General features: G+C 45.0%; 1 pseudogene; it reads left to right on the top strand.

Moving 5' to 3' along the window:
- Positions 1-11230: 11230 nt before the first annotated feature.
- On the top strand, positions 11231-12746 carry LOC112406296 (TATA-binding protein-associated factor 2N pseudogene; annotated as a pseudogene).
- Positions 12747-18602: the final 5856 nt, after the last annotated feature.

The following is an 18602-nucleotide window of genomic DNA, read 5'->3' as shown; positions in this document are numbered from 1 at the left end:
CCTGGGACACTCTATTGAATTTTTTTTTAATGTTCCTTTTTTTTAAAATAAATTTATTTATTTTATTTATTTTTTGGCTGCATTGGGTCTTTGTTGCTGCACGTGGGCTTTCTCTAAAGTTGTGGCGAGCGGGGGCCACTCTTCATTGCGGTGCCCAGGCTTCTCATTGCAGTGGCTTCTTCTGTTGCGGAGCACGGGCTCTAGGCACATGGGCTTCAGTAGTTGTGGCACGTAGGCTCAGTAGTTGTGGCGCACGGGCTTAGCTGCTCTGCAGCACGTGGGATCTTCCTGGACCAGGGCTTGAACCCGTGTCCCCTGCATTGGCAGGAGGATTCTTAACCACTGCGCCACGAGGGAAGCCCCTCTATTGAATGTTTGCTATTATTATTGCTATGTGCAAGGCCCCATGCAGGGAGCTGGAGCTATAGGGGTGATCAGGGCAAGATTTCTGCTCCTCAAGTCTTAGAGTCTGTAGACCTTCACACAGAAGAGAATCAACACACAAGCGGTCAGTGCTCTGACACGGCCAACGGCCTGAGGAAGAAGCAATTGTTTCTGGAAGATAGAGGGAAGGCTTCACAGAGGAGGTGAACTTGGATCTTGACAGATAAATAGGAGGCTGCATGGGCAGGCGAATGGAGGAGACGTGCCAGACTCAGGAATAGCATGTCCAATACCATGTCTTGCAAGGCTACAGTGTGTCCAAGGATTGGTGGGCATTTACCAGGGGGTTAAGCCAAGGGTTTATGGGGTGGACTGGTGAGGTATGAGGCTGGAAGGTCACTGGGGGCAGGCAGTGAACCGGACTGTTCATTTTGGGGAGACAACATAGTTCCGTTAAATTAGGATTTCTGTGAGCTTAATAGAATTCAATAAAACGGACTGCAGAGTCCCTCCAATCCCATCTCCAGGTTTTTCCTGGAATTTATATTTTCCTTCGGTGGTACATTTCAACTATTTTTCCCAGCGTATTTATTTGTAAAATGGATTTAATTCTGTTCTTGTAAAGCCTTTAGAAAGGTCTGTTAGGGGCACAAAATGCTGAAGAATGATGGTAAAGTTTTAAAAGAGATTTATTTGACCCTGAGGCCAAATGGCACAGCCTGCAAATGTGATAAATCTAGCAAATAAACAAACAGATGTATTAATAAACTCACATGCCTCGGAAGAGGCAGCTGTCCAATAGGCAGCTCTGCCGTTGGCACTTACTTTTACAAGAGCACTTGTTAATCCCACATGCTCCGGACAGTTATAAAGGTTTCATTTCCGCCCCAGACCTTGCTCCCCCCACGGGTGTGTGGAGTGGAGTACTTTATTTGAGACCGGAGTCATGAATGTACTCCCTGCAAGGTGATGACTTCATGTATATTGATATTGCCAGTAGGGGTTTATTTTCTTTCTTGTGAGGCTGTGATCTTTTGAAGTTAGGAATCACGACTTACACAGCTCTTTGCACAGAGCTTTATACGTAGAATGTGTTGGGCAAACATCTGTTACATGAAATGAGGAATGTCCCGCTCACTGTGTATCTCCAGCACCGAGCATCGTGCCAGCACGTGGGAAACACTCAATAAGTACCAGTCAGATGAATGAATAAATGAATGAGTGGTGCAGATCACGGTTTTGGCAGGTATTTCTATCTTCAGCACTCCTCTCCTGCATATCAGAAGCAAGGCGACATTGGAATCTTTTTGGTTACTGGAGTGGCATACTGTCCTTGTTTGAAAAATGCAGTGTCAGAACTTATCTCAATGAGATAAGGTGCTAGACTATAGATGTGGGAGGAGAGATGGATGACCGGAGCAAGAGAGGAGAGAATAAGAAACACAGATGCCAAACATATCTATCTGTCTGTCCATCTGCCTATCATCTATCTATCTTCTATCTATCTATCTATCTATCTAATCATCTATCTAGTCTATCCATCTATCTTTACATACATAAAACTAGCTGTTGAAATTTATTAATCAATGTGGAAGACTTTAAAATATCTATCTATCCATCCATCCATCCATCTATCTAGTTTTCACCTTTCTCCTGGTTCAATTGCTGTTGGACATTTCTACTTGTACTTCCACTCACAGCCTAAACTCTGCCATTTGTCCTCGAGGGCTGAGCAGTTGGTCCATCATTGAAGTCGACCATCTCCAACTCAGGATCCACCACTTTAGATGAGGTCTCCTCTATCTCAATGATCCTCTCCCACTGTTTAATCAATGTAAGGAATTTTCCCATGGGGTCCTCCACAGACATGTTGCAGATGATCTGTCTAAACCTACTCTTACCACCAGTTCCTGAATAACAATTTTCAGTGGCTCATTATGTATAGGTTAAAATTCAAATACCTTAGTTTCTTTTCAAGGAACTTTACAACCTACCCTTAGACCTCTGTCTTACTACTCTATTTATGCCCTCTGCGCCAGCCAAGCTTGTAGTAACTTACTCTGGAGAAACTGCTGTTTGTCTCCATTTCCCCTCAATGACCCTCACTGAACACCCTGCTATGTACTGAGCTCTGAGTAAGATTTCCTCTGTTTCTTCACCTGTTTACTGGACACGGAATGCCACCCCTCCTCCTCCCAGCTGAGCTCAATCTTAATCATCCTTTAAGGCCTGTCTCAAATCCTTCTTCCTCCAAGTAACCTGCCTGGACAGTCCCAATCCATGGTTCTCTTTCCCCTATTTGAGCTAATCACTTATGATTCTGTATTGATATATTTTATTTCATTTTTTATTGAAGTATATAGTTGATTTACAATGTGTTAATTTCTGCTGTACAGCAAAGTCACTCAGTTATACATATATATACATTCTTTCTTATATTCTTTTCCATTATGGTTTATCCCAGGACATTGAATATAATTCCCTGTGCTATAGAGTATTGATATATTTTAAAACGTTTATCTCATCCCCCCAGTTCCATCGTAATTGTGTTGTCTGTTCCCATGAGGGGGGAATTCTATCATAGCCTTTCTGTTCATGTGTGTGTGTCAGTTGCTTGCTGAAGGCACTCATCAACTTTGGGCTAATTGATGGTGCAAATACTTTCAACATTTTGGACTTCTTATCATTTTCTAAATTTATATCACTTTAACATTCAGAAAAATGTGCCCCAGAGGCACAAATTATTTATCATACTAAAATTTCAATGATCAATGTTAAAGTAAACATTGTTTTAAGCCTGGTGATTTAAAACATGCATTTTCCTTTTTAACTTTCTTAACTAACAATTTTTTTCCTGGAATGTTGATTAAAAAATAGATTTATCGTGATCACTGTTCTACTTTTTGAGCTTGAAATGACAGAAGAAAGGTCTTCCTAGGGCTAAATCTTCTCTTGCCCCTCATGGAATAGTTGAAGGAAAGATCATATTTCTCAGGGATCTAGTCACTTCTCTACCATTGACTGTGCAACCTTCGGAAAGGCACCCAACGGTGTATGCTTCAACATCCTCATCTCTAACGAGGGAGACAGTGATACCAGCTGGGCCTGAGATCATACAGTGTTCAGGAAAAAGGTTCTGAACACTGTAAAGTTCTATCTCAAGGTTAGGTCTCATTACTGTCGCCATGATATTACCATCTCCATCCCAGGCATCAAGAGCAGGTGACCTGGGGGAACAGGTGACTTCTTGAGGCAGCAGTATGCCATTTTCCAAAAGTGTGTAGTTCACAGGTCATTCCTTCCTTTTGTATGTTGGAAGTTCTAAGGCAGCTGAGTGGGTAGATCATTTCTCTCTCTTGCTGTACTGGGATCTCTTCTGGTTTTTGTGATCTCTCCTCCCACTGCTGCATTGGACCTTTGGGCCTGTAAAATGTCTTTGGGGAATGGTTAGGGAGTCTTAGTTTAACGTGGTGAGCAGGTGATCCTGATATACAGCGTTTTGTGGAACCTAAAACACCACCAATTGCAAAATACAGCATTATTTCAAAAATCATCGAGAAAGGAAAAAGTGCCACCAATTTTAAAGTATGACACATCATTGATTATAAGATGCATCCCTACTTTAGCGATGTGAGAATGTGAAAGACAAGTGTCTGAGAATTAGTCAAATACAGTGTGGCCGGCCTGTTGCAACAAGAGGCTGCTTCGCGTCTTCTGAGCCCCATCCGTGCTGGGTCCTGAGGTCTGCCTGCTCCCTCCTCCTGCCCCAGCCTCCTTTGCAGACCTCCGCTGCTAAGTCCCCCTAGGTGAGCTGCAACTGGCTCTTCTCCTGCTACTCCCCCGGCAGTGGGAAGAGGACTGGCGGAGGCTAAGGAGAGGTGAGTACAAAGCCCAGGAGCCTGGGAAGCTTCTTGTTCTGACTTGGCAATGCCACGTCTTCAGTGCCTTGTTGCTTCGTTAAATCAGCATGGTAAGCAGTTGCCCCAGAGGCAGACCCTTCTAGATCCGAGGAGACATGTCACCGGGCTTATATGTTCTCTTACCCAGAAGCACTGGAAGACCAAGTGCCCACTTGAGGCTTTTCCCAGCCCTGAGTAGCTCTTATTTGGTGAGGGTTCATCTTGTGATATGGACCTGATAAATGTCACTTATGGGTGACAAGTAACTCAATACGCTAGGTCTAGGCCCAAGGGCAAAGTGGCTTCCTTCTTTCTCCAAGATAGAAGTCAGGGCTGGACTGACTTCAAAAGCTATTTACAGAAAAGGCATGATCCTTGCCCTGTGCGGAGTGGGGGGGGTCACCACGTTCTCAGACGCACTGCCAACTGCAGGTATTTCAGCACCGCTTTTCCTTCCAACGTCTTGGGTTTCAGACAGGGAGGTAACCAGACGCTTCACATCTGCTACACTAATGCTGTTTTGGGCCCTGTTCCTTGACCTTACAAGTCACCTGCTCCTCCTGAGTTATTGTTACCCTGTGGGCTGAGATATCTTCTATCCAGGTTTGCTAATAATACTGGGAATAACGTGTAGCTCAAACTCATGTCATCATTTAGTGTGTAGCTTTGGGTAGCAAAGTTGATCATTCTGTATGGCTACAGTATTGGTTTCGCTTCTTCCATTCACAGAGGGAACTAAAAGGTTCTGTGGATCATTGCCCCTCACCCCTGAGAGGTTATTTAATCTCTACACAATCTTCTCTCTGCTGTATAAGTCTTTGCTCTCTACGCATTTGAGATTAGAGGTCGTCAGTGGCTTTCCTATCTCAGTAAGCCCACACTCCTTAGCATGACACTCAGAGCTGTTCTAGTCAGGACTCTTAGCTCAAACTAGCTGAAGCAAAAAGGGAAGTTAATGACTCAGATAACTGAGTGGTCCAGACATAGATCTAGAGCTTCAGGCACAGGTGGATCCAGGGGCTCAATCAATGCTCTGCAGGCTCTATCTCCCTCTCGTCACCTCCTTGTTCCAGATCTTTCATTACTGTGGCTTCATTTTACAGACACGTGCTTTCCAGGTAATGGGGAAGATGGCTGCCCACATCCAGAAGTGAAGGAGAGAGGCATTTCTTTCTTCTGATATTGGTACATGAATCCTGCTTGGGTCTTGTGTTCACCCCTGGACCAGTCATTATTGCTGGCCCTGATTAGCCCCTCCTGAGCCCTGTGCCCACCCCCATGAATATGGGTGGCTGGATACAGTGATGACAGCCCCACAGGGACCACACGCAGCAGAGGAGAAGCAGCTGTCTAAAGGCAGCATGGGTGGTGGACTGAAAAAAACACCAGATGTCCTCTCTAAGGTCTTCTATGGTTTGGCCCCTTCCACCTGTCCAGCTCCTCCTAAGATTTTTCTATAGGCTCTTATCTACTAATCACATTGGATTATTTCCTTCCGTGAAAACCTGCCTTCACCTTAACACCTTGTTTTCTTTCCATGCACTGTTCCCTGGAATTTTCCTCTTCCCCTACACTTGTCAACATTCTTCTCAGTCTTCAAGCCTTAATTAAAATGCTACTTCCTTTAAAACTCTTTCCTGTACTTCCAATTCTTCCACCTTGTAGTCAAAGGATTTGGCTGGTGGTACTTTTATAGAAGTTTGTTTATTCTTCCCTCTATTCGGAGCTACTAGCCAAGAAGTGCAAAGATGAACCTAACCATTTACTATTCTTTCAGTATCACATAGGAGATATGCAATAAACATTTGCTGGACGGATAAATATTCGCTCAAGATTTTTTTTTGAGAGGATTCTATGTATTGGATCTACCCAAATACACACTCATACACTCTCAGAGCTTGAGTTCATGTATGTAATTTCTGCTAAATGATACACACACAGGATTTTTGTATATTCCCAGCAACGCTCTGGGAATAACATAGTTAGCTTGTTACAAGCACATTGTGTGTGTTATCTGATGACTTTTCTGTCTCTGGGTTATAGGGAGTGGGGTGAGTTGGGAATGGGGTCATGGGAGAAAATCTGTCAAGCAAAGAAACTGGGCAGGCTGTAGGATTGAATCACGTCACGTCTGGGAAAAGAGCAAAAGCTGGGGGAGGTATTTGAGCCTAAAGGGTAAGAATGCAGCCTCCACATATGAAGTCAGGTCCCACTGCTTCTTAGCTGTGTGATCTTGGGCAAACGAACGAATGTCTCTGAGCCTCAATGTCCTTGTAAGTAGGGAAAATAGAGTTTTCACAGGATAGGATGGTCACAGAAACAAAACATGATAACGCATGCAGAGCACAACACAGTACCAGCTTCTAATAGGTACTCTCCACCCACCCACCCACTCTGCCATCTCCCAACACATACACGCAGGCTGTGGTATAAATAAGTGCATGTTTTTTCTTCAGGGTGGCCAACCGTATTGGGTGGGTCAATACTGGGAATGCATTAAAGAATGCTCTCTCGGGCTTCCCTGGTGGCGCAGTGGTTGAGAGTCCGCCTGCCGATGCAGGGGACGTGGGTTCGTGCCCAGGTCCGGGAAGATCCCACATGCTGTGGAGCGGCTGGGCCCGTGAGCCATGGCCGCTGAGTCTGCGCGTCCGGAGCCTGTGCTCCGCAACGCGAGAGGCCCCAACAGCGAGAGGCCCGCGTACCGCAAAAAAAAATAAGATTGCTCTCTCTTAGTTCTGATTGTAGTTCCCTGGCTAATACTGTCACTATCTAATAACCAGAGTGATGATGCACTGAAAGGATGGACTATGGGGATGGCGAGAAGCCAGTCGTCTCTGTCGAGGCAGCAGTGTTGTCAGGAACACCAGCAATGGACGACGTGTTTTTATTTCCACTGCATCTGAAATGTACAGTTAGTTTGGAGAGGGCGGGGAAGAAGTAGCCCCTTTTGTCCAAATGACACCCAGTGTGTGGAGGGCCCCCCATCTCTGGCTGAAGGATCTGCGTGTTGAGGGAAGGAGACCAAGCCATTTTCTGGATTCACTTTGTGTCTCTATATAATGACCTACTTGTAGTCACTATAGGAAGGAACCTCAGACTGCAGTCCACTGCTAGAATGATGACAACGCCTGGAACTTTCTTATTCCCTCTCCTGTGATACCCATATATAGCATCTATTCAAATGCTTTTCATATTTACATTGAACAGCTATGAGGCTTCACCCAGACCAACGTACATCACGTCGCAGAGGAAGACACATATGTGATTCATTTTCTGAAGCCTGATATCTAAGGATTTGCCTAAGGACCCAGGAACGTCAGGAGGTAAGCTTTGGAAGTGTCTCAGGTGGTGTGATTATCGATCGGCAGGCTCACTTCTTCCGCTAATTGGCTATGGGTTTGCATTTCCAAACTGTGACCCACCATGTTAATAATCTGATGGAATCTTTAAGGAGGCAGAGAAAGGTACACAGCTTTACTGGTAGACGGCTGGCTGTGAGGCACGCTCATGCCCCGTGGAGCCATTGCGGATGCCAGGAGACAGGCCCTCATGAGCCAGCTTCGTCCCTGAATCACGTTGGGGGTGGGTTCGGGTGGGGGGACTTTAAGGTTACTCTGCAGACCCAGTCGTTTTACCAGTAGAGACCCAAGAGAAGCGATGCGTTCTGCCTAGCGTTTCCCACGCGCTTAGTTTTTCTCTTCACCTTAAGATTTATCACGTTGCATTGTGATTACTTATTATCTATCTGTCTCCCTGTATCAGTTCAGACAGGAAACTCAAACTACTTTAAGCAAAAAAGAGACTTTATTGGCTCAGTAACCAACGAGGTCAGCTGGATCCAGAGGCTCCAACAGTGCTCGTGGGATCCAGTCTCTCTCTTTTCAGTCCCGCCTTCCTTTGTGCCGGCTCTATCTTTCAGGCCGGCTTTGCCTGTTGAGGACGAATGGCTGCCAGCAGTCCTAGAAAGCGATGGCCATGCACCCAGATCCAGAGGCAAAGAGAAGGCCCTTCCCCCTGCTCAGCCGGCTGACGCTGGCTCCGGACCCCCCAGAACAAATCCTGGGGCTCTGATTGGCAAGGCCTGGGCACTGGCTTGTGGAGGTGGGTGTGAGGTCAGCCCTCCCTAATCTGCAGGGACGGAGACTAGGGGAGGGAGGGTGAGCAAATGACATTTGGGGCACCGTTGTTAGAAGGAGGAAGACTCGAAGCTGGGCCTGCAAAAAAGTTCATAGCCGCTGTGCCTCCTGACTAGAATTTGAGCTCTTCAATAGAAAGATGACGCCCGTGAATTTTGCCTCTGCCCTGCTTCCTGGTACCACGTCTGGCAAAGCAGAGACTCATACATGCAGATTGGAATGAACTGCTAGTTCTCAGAAGAGCTGGGTCTAATTCCCAGTGTAGTGCTCTCACTCCCGCATTATCTCCCCTTGGTGACATGGTGGCTTCTGGAAAGGGTTAAAATGATCTCTGCTTTTAGCCTGTTGTCCCTTCCATTTAAACAATTTATTAGAGAAAGTATTCTAACTTGGCTCTTCAAAGGCAGAGATGTCCATTGTCTTTCTTAATTTTGGCCAATGTACTTTGGCAAACTGACTGACACTCTGGTAACTCTTGGTAACTTACTGCTATACCAGATCTGTGGTTATAGTAGGGATCCAACATGGCTAAATGTGTTTATGTGTTTGTATTGGACACATCTCATGAGCTTCCTCAGATGCTCTCAGCACCGCCTGTCGGCTCGCAGCTGCTTACTGAACTCAGGCTCTGCTGTGCCTTTCATTCTCCGAGGGCCAATACCATCCTGCGGTCTCCGGGTTCTCCCATCAGGACCCAGCTCTGATGCGGCACCACGCTGCAGGGCCTGGGCCGTGTCATGGGGGCCAGAGGGTGCAACGGGGTTATCTCCCTGTGGCATGCTCTTTGGCCCACGGCAAACAGGAGATGGATAGGAGCTGGGTACAGAAATTTTCTCTCCTTCCTCCCTCCGTGGGCTCTTTGAGGCCTACCGTGAAGCCACGGCCAACATAGTAATTCATCACTTGGCATTGCTTCTTATCCTGCCTCAGTTCTCTTTCCTTTCGTGTTCATTGCCGTGGGATCGCACCTCCCAAAGAAAGCCTCAGGACTTCATTCCCGCTTCACGCTCTGTTTTCCAGGAAAGCTGGTCTAACACATTACTTTGTTTTTATGTGACGTTTTCTCTCAAAGCTGCTGGAAAGGTTTTTAAGTTCAATCATCTTGATTGGCTCTAATAAAATGGGGTTTCTGTTCCTTTCTACTTGTAAGAGGGATAAACTGAGACACACAGTGAATGTAACTTACAACCTTACAGGCTTCATCATTGACCCACTTAACACAGAATCTGGGTTTCCTGTCTTCCCTTTCAATGCTCTGCTCCCAATCACAGTATAAATCTGGATCTGCACATACAAAGTGCAGAGAATAATTGGGACATTTACCTCAATCATTCAAGCCAGGCAACCAAACCTAAAATAGCTGCATAATTGAGCTCAATGTCTTCACTTCACACTGGGCTTCTAGAAACAGCCAGGCAGGTCACCTGAATCTTGCCATGATGTTGTTATCATGCTACTGGTGATGGCAGGTATATATTTTTTAATGCAGTTGATTTCAATTCTTGAAATATTTTGCATTATGGGCCAAATTCCTTTGCTTTTTATTCTTATTTTTTTGTGGTACGCGGGCCTCTCACTGTTGTGGCCTCTCCAGTTGCAGAGTGCAGGCTCCGGACGCGGAGGCTCAGCGGCCATGGCTCACGGGCCCAGCTGCTCCGTGGCATGTGGGATCTTCCCGGACCGGGGCACGAACCCGTGTCCCCTGCATGGGCAGGCGGACTCTAAACCACTGCGCCACCAGGGAAGCTCTCCTTTGCTTTTTAATTAATGGAGATGAAAATAAAGTTCCAGGAAAGATAATAGAATTTTGACAGGTGGGTAAATGTCATAATTATATGCCCAGTGGCACACTATAAACATGAAGGTAAGTTTAACGAGTAAGTGGCTACTTTGTGCTCTGGTGTCATATTGATTTCAAAGTGGTCTCTTGCCACTGCTTTCCGGTTCCGGGTTTGCTTAAATGAGTTTTGTTTTGTTTTTAAGATTTGAAATTATACTCAAATACTTATAGAAAACCAATAATAAAAAGGAATCTATTATGAAAAAAAAAAATCTGCTGATGGAATAAGTTCCAATCCAAACCTGAAAGGAAAATGTTATTTTTTTCTGGCCTTTTGCCTGCGTGGTGGTTGACATTCAGGGTGGGGGAGATTGAATGCCCTGTTTTATATCAAAAATTATTAAATTAATAATTGTGTTATACTGGGGATCCTCCTCCCTTTCAAGAATCTTTAAAGCACCACTGAGGTCCTGGTGCTTAGAATGCAGTCGCTTGATCGTGTTACTATTGTCAGATACCATGACGTACATTCATCTAGAAAAGGCAATGCGTCAGTCTAGCATGAAAGCCGCTTCTGCACATTATAAGCCTGAATTGTAAATGTCGAACCAATATTAAGAGCACAGTAGTGTTTTCTGACACCTATTTAAAAGTACATGCGTGGTGACTATTGTAAAAAAATAGCCAATCATATAAACATTTCAACAATATAAAGTAGAAGAAACTCAGTTTGAATGAAATGTACATCTAAAAGAACTGAAGAAAAGTTTTAATTTGATCGATGTTCGCAAACATGTCAGATTGGAGAAGATGGTTTTAGATTCTTGGTTGGCCCCCAGCTTAGATTTTGGTTTTCCCTGTGGTCTGGGTCATGGAAGAAACCAGGAGAAAGATCGAGACCAAAGATGGAAGATCTTTACTAGGAACTTATAGAAAGGCCACAAGTATATTCTGTCATGGCAAGACTGACATGAAATATTACTTACGTTATGTAGTTAAGAATTAGAGAGTACGGCTCCGGCCGCAGCGCCGCTTGCTTCTGGTATTCCTTGTTCTCTGCGGGTTGTGGGGGCTCTGCGCCGCGGCCGTTAGTCATGTCGGATTCCGGAAGTTATGGTCAGTCTGGGGGTGAACAGCAAAGTTATTCTTCCTATGGAAATCAAGGCAGCCAAGGTTATGGACAAGCACCACAAAGCTATTCTGGCTATGGGCAAACTACTGATTCTTCATATGGGCAGAACTATGGCGGCTACTCCTGTTACGGACAAAGCCAATCAGGTTATTCACAGTCCTATGGTGGTTATGAGAATCAAAAGCAGAGCTCATATGGCCAGCAATCTTATAATAACCAGGCACCGCAAAACATGGAATCATCAGGAGGCCAAGGTGGAAGAGTGCCTTCATATGACCAGTCAGACTATGGTCATCAAGATTCATATGACCAGCAGTCAGGCTATGATCAACATCACGGCTCTTATGCCGAGCAGTCAAATTATGATCAGCAGCATGATTCCTATAATCAAAACCAGCAATCCTACCATTCACAAAGGGAAAATTACAGCCACCACGCACAAGATGACCGTCGTGATGTGAGTAGGTATGGAGAAGATAATAGAGGATATGGCGGGTCACAGGGAGGAGGTAGAGGGCGTGGGGGATATGACAAGGATGGAAGAGGTCCTATGACAGGATCAAGTGGTGGTGACCGCGGTGGCTTCAAAAATTTTGGTGGTCACAGGGATTATGGACCCAGACCAGATGCTGATTCAGAATCTGATAATTCAGATAACAACACAATCTTTGTACAAGGACTTGGGGAGGGTGTGTCTACAGATCAAGTGGGGGAGTTCTTTAAACAAATAGGAATTATCAAGACAAATAAGAAGACTGGAAAACCAATGATAAATCTGTACACAGACAAGGACACAGGAAAGCCAAAAGGGGAGGCAACAGTATCATTTGATGACCCTCCTTCAGCTAAGGCAGCCATTGACTGGTTTGATGGAAAAGAATTCCATGGCAACATCATTGACCGTGGTGGTGGCTATGGAGGAGACCGAGGCGGCGGCTATGGAGGAGAGCGAAGTGGGGGGGGCTACGGAGGAGACCGTGGTGGTGGTGGCTACAGTGGGGACCGAAGTGGAGGCTACGGAGGAGACAGGAGTGGCGGCGGCTATGGAGGAGACCGAGGTGGCTATGGAGGCAAAATGGGAGGAAGAAACGACTACAGAAATGATCAGCGCAACCGACCATACTGATGACTGTGTTGAATGTTCCTTTGTCTCTGACATGATCCATAGTGAAATTGCCAGAGTTTTGCCTGCTGCTTTTTCCTCGTGGCCTCTTCTTGTGTAGTGAGATTAAGTGACATTTGGATTTTTATTTGGGTGGGAGGGCTGGGACAGTTTTCCTTTTAGAAATGTCCATCAAAATATCCCCCTTTAGTTTCCAACCTTCTCCTTCCCAACCCTTGAAGCTAAGTGCGTTGTAAAATATTGCCAAAATGGAAAGTGTTTTGTAATACTGCAATAAAGGATGCTTGTTTTGTGGAAAAAAAAAAAAAAAAAAGAATTAGAGAGAGACTGTGACTTAGCCATGGAGTCCTTGGTGAGAGAGACTGTTAAAAAGAATGACATCTTTTAGCATCATGAATTTGTCCGCGGCTTACACCAGTCTCACTTAACCTTTTGGCTGAGTTCCACGCTCATGTATTCACCTGTAAAATGCCTATAAAATGGATCAGGTGTTGACCAATTCTTATGGAAAAGTAGGCATTTAAAATATTCTGATCAAATATATTGAACAAACAAAAACCAAGATGAGTCAGATTCTTTTGATTCTTTCACCTCCACAGTCTTAGAAGAAACGTAGAGATTTCAGAAAGCTCCCCCTTCCCTGGAAAGATAAGTAGGTTCCAGAAAGGAATAAGAATGAGCTATTTCGCATTGTGAACTTGTCAATGCCACCAGACAGATAAACAAATGGTGAAGGGCAAGAAAACTGAGTTTTGGACCTTGGAACCACACTTTAAAACAAAAATCTTCTGCCCAAAATTCTTGAATATCCACTCCCTTTTAAATTATAATAAAAATGGCAAGAAATTCAATGAAACACATTCATTTTCAACATACAAATAACGCTAGACTTTTGCTTCCAATTAAAGGCACAATTTCCCAGGGCAGCTGAAGGCTGCCTTGTGAGAATTTGCCTTTTTTTTTTTCTTTTTTTTAACAAATAATTAGGCAGCATTTTAGTACAAGCTGCTTCAGTTTCTAAACGCATAAAAGGCAATAAAGGGTAAAAGTTAGAAAAAAAGATTATGGGACAGAACTTGTTTGACGATTAGTTCCTTCAGGCGATGCAGCACCGTGATGCCCAGCTTCATTTTGGAACAAGATGAACCTTTTCTCCTTACTTAGTTTAAGCATTAATCAGATGTCAACAGACTGAGAAAAGTCATCTGTGACTGGCTTGTTTTCATGTGGCTCCCGTTCATGTTTTGGGCTCTGTGGCTTTCTTAACCCAGCTGATGAATGGACATTTCAGGGATGAGTCATTTTTAAACTTAGTAACATGCTTAGCCATCTTTCTTTCTTACCTCTTCCTTTGTTCTCTCCTATTTCCTTCCATTCCTTCTCTTTCTATCTTTAAGAACAAAACAAGTGTTGAAAATTAAAGGGCATAATCTTTTTTTTAAAGTTGATCATGCAAAAGAAACAAGATAAATCCTAACTATTTTGATTATAGTCCATTCAATACTCAATACTCCTAACCTGGGTTAATTTTACTTTTAGATTGACTTTTCTTAGCTAAGTTCCTTTTGAAAAAGCCAATTTTCTCCTATATAATGGTTATTCTAGTAAAGTCATTTTATATTATAATCCAGGGGTCTAGGAAAGTAAAGCAAGGATTAATGTGCCTGCGTATCTTTAATCTCTAGTCTAAGATCACTGCTGAGGAGCAAGGTCTTGGAAAAATTTAGCCTCATTACTGTTTTGGGATGACAGCTGTCTGTGTACTTTTTTTTTTTTTTTAAGCTATTTTGTTGGGGATGGTTTTCTGCTTTTATTTTATTTTTTTCTTGATTTATTTATTTTTGGCTCCATTGGGTCTTTGTTGCTGCGCACAGGTTTTCTCTAGTTGCGGCGAGCGGGGGCTACTCTTCGTTGCGGTGCGCGGGCTTCTCATTGCGTTGGCTTCTCTTGTCGCGGAGCAGGGGCTCTAGGCGCGTGGGCTTCAGTAGTTGTGGCTCGTGGGCTCTAGAGCGCAGGCTCAGTAGTTGTGGCGCATGGGCTTAGTTGCTCCACGGCATGTGGGATCTTCCTAGACCAGGGCTCGAACCCGTGTTCCCTGCATTGGCAGGCAGATTCTTAACCACTGTGCCACCAGGGGAAGCCCTGTCTGTGTACTTTTAATAGATCAGTTCTATTCGTCTTTTCAAATGAGCTTTTCCAAAATGCTTCCACGAATTGCTAAGAATACACTTCTCATATGTAAGTTTGTTATTTAAGGCTGATATATTGGATTTTTTTTCTAGTCAATTGTTTTTGGTTATTCTGATACTTTCTGTATCCCAATTCCTTCAAAGTTTTCTGTTTTATCAGGAAAGCTGTATGTGTGGCTAAAAAAGTGGTGGATAATTTTAACAATAATGTAGTTTTATATACCTTTGAACATGGGTCAATGCGATCTTCAAGAACTTTGCAACATCCCAGGCAACGTGTTGGAACCATGCTCACTGGATTTGTCTCAGTGAAGATTACAGGTGGTCATTCAAGTTCCCACTTCCTATCCCTTTCTGTAGAGAGACAAAGAAGTAACTGTCAGCACAAGGTGACATTTATATTTCTAGCTTTAGAATTTTCCGAACTTGGGGCGTGGGGAAGGAGTTAGGTGTTTTTATGTCAAGTGCCTCTTACATATAACTATGTCAAGTGCCCCTTACATATAAATATGTCAAGTGCCTCTCACATAACGCCTTATGGTTTGCATGGAAGTGAAAAATGAAAGATGGAAGAGTGTTGTTTGTGATGGATTTGATTGTTCTCTTATGTCTATAAAAGGGGACATGAAAGGAGTAAGCTAATTCACAGTTGGGCCAATCCACTCACATAGTGAGAGTGAATTGTCTGAACTTATATATAAAGACTGAATAGTCTTTTTATTCCAACTATTTATTCCACTGAAATTGAACTGTACCAGGCTTGGTTTAAGGTTATCTCCAATGTAACGAGTCATGGGGGAATATTCTAAGAATAAACAATTCAAAGAAAATACTACTCAATGGATATCATACACAAGGAAGGAGGCATCACTGTTATTGAGGGCCCAAAAGACCATTTGATTTTTGCTAGCACAATGAAAAGAAAATCAGGAAGGGCCCAGTGCCTAATATAATAGATGTTGGAACATGAAGCCAGAGAGGACTATGTAGAATCCAAGGTGGGTACAAACAGTCAGGAATTCCTTGAGAAGGTGGTGAACAAAGACAGTTGTCTTTCCAACACAGACAATTCCATATTCAGATCTTATACTATTGGGCGTTTGACTGAGAAATGTTTGGAAACCGTTGTCTACGGTAAGACCAGAAATGTGAGCATCTCACAATACTGGATCTGAGGTCCCCGTGAAAACCCACGGAGAGAAGGGATGGATTTATAGGACACTGGATGGTGGTGCCGCAGAGCCACAGGACGGGAATCCATGCTCCCAGCCAGCATCCAGGAGCTCCGAGCAGCTGCTGACTGGGGGCTACTCCCAGTGGTGTTTTCAAGGTAATCCATCCCGAGCAAAATGCTCCCAGCATCTTTGGATTTAGTAACTGAAGTTCCTTTTTAGTGCCCCCAGGATGTTAAGAGCTCTTTGTGTGTATCTCCACCAGCCTGTCCAGTCCCTTGGCTGGGCTTCCTCTCTGCTTCAGTAATGAAAATGTGCAGCAATCACAACGAAGGTCCTGCAGAGCAATTTGGAAATGTTCGCTCATTAGTGAACTAACAGTGCTTCCCGTGACCCCTGCAGTTCTGCTGGTGCAGATGGCAAAGGGCTGGCTCCTGAGTGTGTCTTCCTGCGGCTATAGTGCAAGAGGATGATCAAGTTAGACTCCTTCTCTCTCTCACTATCCTGTCCATTGCTCCTCTGTCTATTCTCCCAGTGCCCAAAACCTGGCTAATTCTGAATTTCCCCAGGCATTGTCACGTAGGTGGTACATATCTGAGGTAGAGCATCTGGGTGCCTGAGACCAGCGTATTGCTGTGTGAACAGGTTTCAGCCACCCCAGTGGAATTTACACTCAGGACGTGCAGGACCCCAGCAGAGCTTTCAGAATGAAGGAAGAAAGAAGCGATAGAAAAGAGATAGACATCACGGCCCTGGGAGCACGGAGACAGCTTTATGTACATGTTTTTACAGGATGTGGCTAAACAGTTTGTACGGTTCATGTGGAACATCCCCTCCCTGATGTGAAGCAGAAGTACTGCAGCACAGTGGCCCGGCTGTGGCACTTGGCAGCCATGCTCTCCAGCGCTCAGTTTGGTACTAAGTGCTATCATTACCGTTTGTAAGTAGCTCCCTGTGATGTGAAAAGGCTACCAGGGAAACGGCAGCCATCCCAAATGCAGCCATCACAGAACACAGAAGGACCACCGGGCATCTTTGCAGGTTGCTGTCGAGGCTCTGATTCGCTTCCCGCTCTCAGACAGAATCCAGAGACGGAAGAAGGGGGAAAGGGTCAGAGGGAGGAGGGGGGGTTTTCCCAGTCAAGCCAGGAAGCTCAGGGACCCCTCCTTTGTAGTCCTGGGTCTTCAGTGTGATCAGCTGTGGCGAGGAGTCTTTGGGACCAACCCAAGTTAGCCTGTGAGTCTGGCCTCGGGGAAAGCAGCGAACGAGGCAGAAAAACAGAGAAGTGGGAAGTGGTTGCTTGGTGCTGAGTTTGGCTTAGTGTTTAGAGCTCCACTGGAGCTTTCAGGCTCCCAGCAGAACTCAGAGGGGAATGAAACCCACAGGAACCCAAAGTTAAGGCTTGGCAGGAAACCACTGGTGAGGCCGCGTGGCTTTTCACACAGCGCGGCCCGCGGCCTGTCGGGGGCTTGAGCCACCTTTCACCACCAATTCTGTTTCTTTGGACTCATTGGAACCAGAGTCATTGAATGTATTCAGTCAGGACTCCAGTTCTCCCAGAAGCAGAGCCCCCTTCTCACACCCAAGGCTGTGTCCTCGGCTGGCGAGTTATTATTTACCCCTGCTGCCCAGCTGGGCAAGGAAAGCTGGGGTTGTTTTTGTGAAGAAACTCACACTGGGATTGAGGAGATGTGAGGGTTGGAAAAGGAAAATATGAACAGAGATTTGGAGCCGAGACTCTCCGACTCTGTTGGGTGAGCCCCCTACGCCGGCCCCCCTTTCTCTCTAATAGTCCTAGAAAAACAGAGGTGATGTCGTCATAGCAGCTGCTGATGGCCTGACAGACAGTTTCCGCAGCGCTACATGAGGCCCTTTGGTGTCCCTGTCAGGAGATTGGCAGCTGAATGACACCAATGAGGCCAGGCCCGTATTCCCTCTGGGAATGCAGCCCTAATTGATAGACAGAGGCAAAGAGAAGGATTGTTTTTGAACCTGAAAAGAATCCCCTTTTTCTCTCCCTAAAGCTCATGCCCCTACTCTCCACAGCTCTATTTTTCCCTTCCCCCGACACTTTTTTTTAAAGGTGTTTTGTTCCAGAGCAGTTACAGAGCTTAATGGAACTGAATGACTTTTACCCTTCACAATCTGTCAGTCAAAAGCCTGACTCCAGGACGGTTAAATAAAGTCCTTTCAGAGGCAGACAGGAGAGGAATGTGTCAGTCAGGCAACAGACCCCGTTGTGTTTTCATCTGTCAGAGGGGTGATGGGAGAGCGGTGGGCCCCAGGCAGGATGAATTCCCAGCAGCCGCTAAGAGGCCTTGACAAATCCAGGTGTGGAGCCAAAATGTCAGCCAATCACAAGCATTCTTGAGGTGTGGGCTCAGGGCCCCCAGGCCCTCTGGTTTGCAATCAGCTATGAGATGTTTGGGCAAAGTTTCAGCACAGGTTACATGCTAAGCATTTTTAACATAAAACCAGCCACTAAGCGCTGGGTATCTGTACAAGGCATGGCTTTCAAATTACTACACTGCTTAGCTGTGAGCCCTGCAGACAGTAATCCTCTGGCTGAAAGGCCTTCAGGTAGACTCCAATTCCAAACCAATTTTGTAGAGCCACTTGGGTTTTTTTTTCTAATACTTTCCCTTCACATTATATGACAATCCATTAATCTTGCCCATTAACTTAAAATTGCTGGGCAATTTTTTTCTTTCTTTTGAGGGTTCTGAACAGTTGCTTTTGTTCGCTATGGATCCAGAGCTTTACACTGAAAATGTCCACCGTTAAACA

Source organism: Neophocaena asiaeorientalis, unplaced genomic scaffold, assembly GCF_003031525.2.
Source record: "Neophocaena asiaeorientalis asiaeorientalis breed wild unplaced genomic scaffold, Neophocaena_asiaeorientalis_V1.1 scaffold36, whole genome shotgun sequence".
In the NCBI taxonomy this organism is placed as follows: Eukaryota; Metazoa; Chordata; class Mammalia; order Artiodactyla; family Phocoenidae; genus Neophocaena; species Neophocaena asiaeorientalis.
This window is presented reverse-complemented; position numbering and strand designations above follow the sequence as displayed.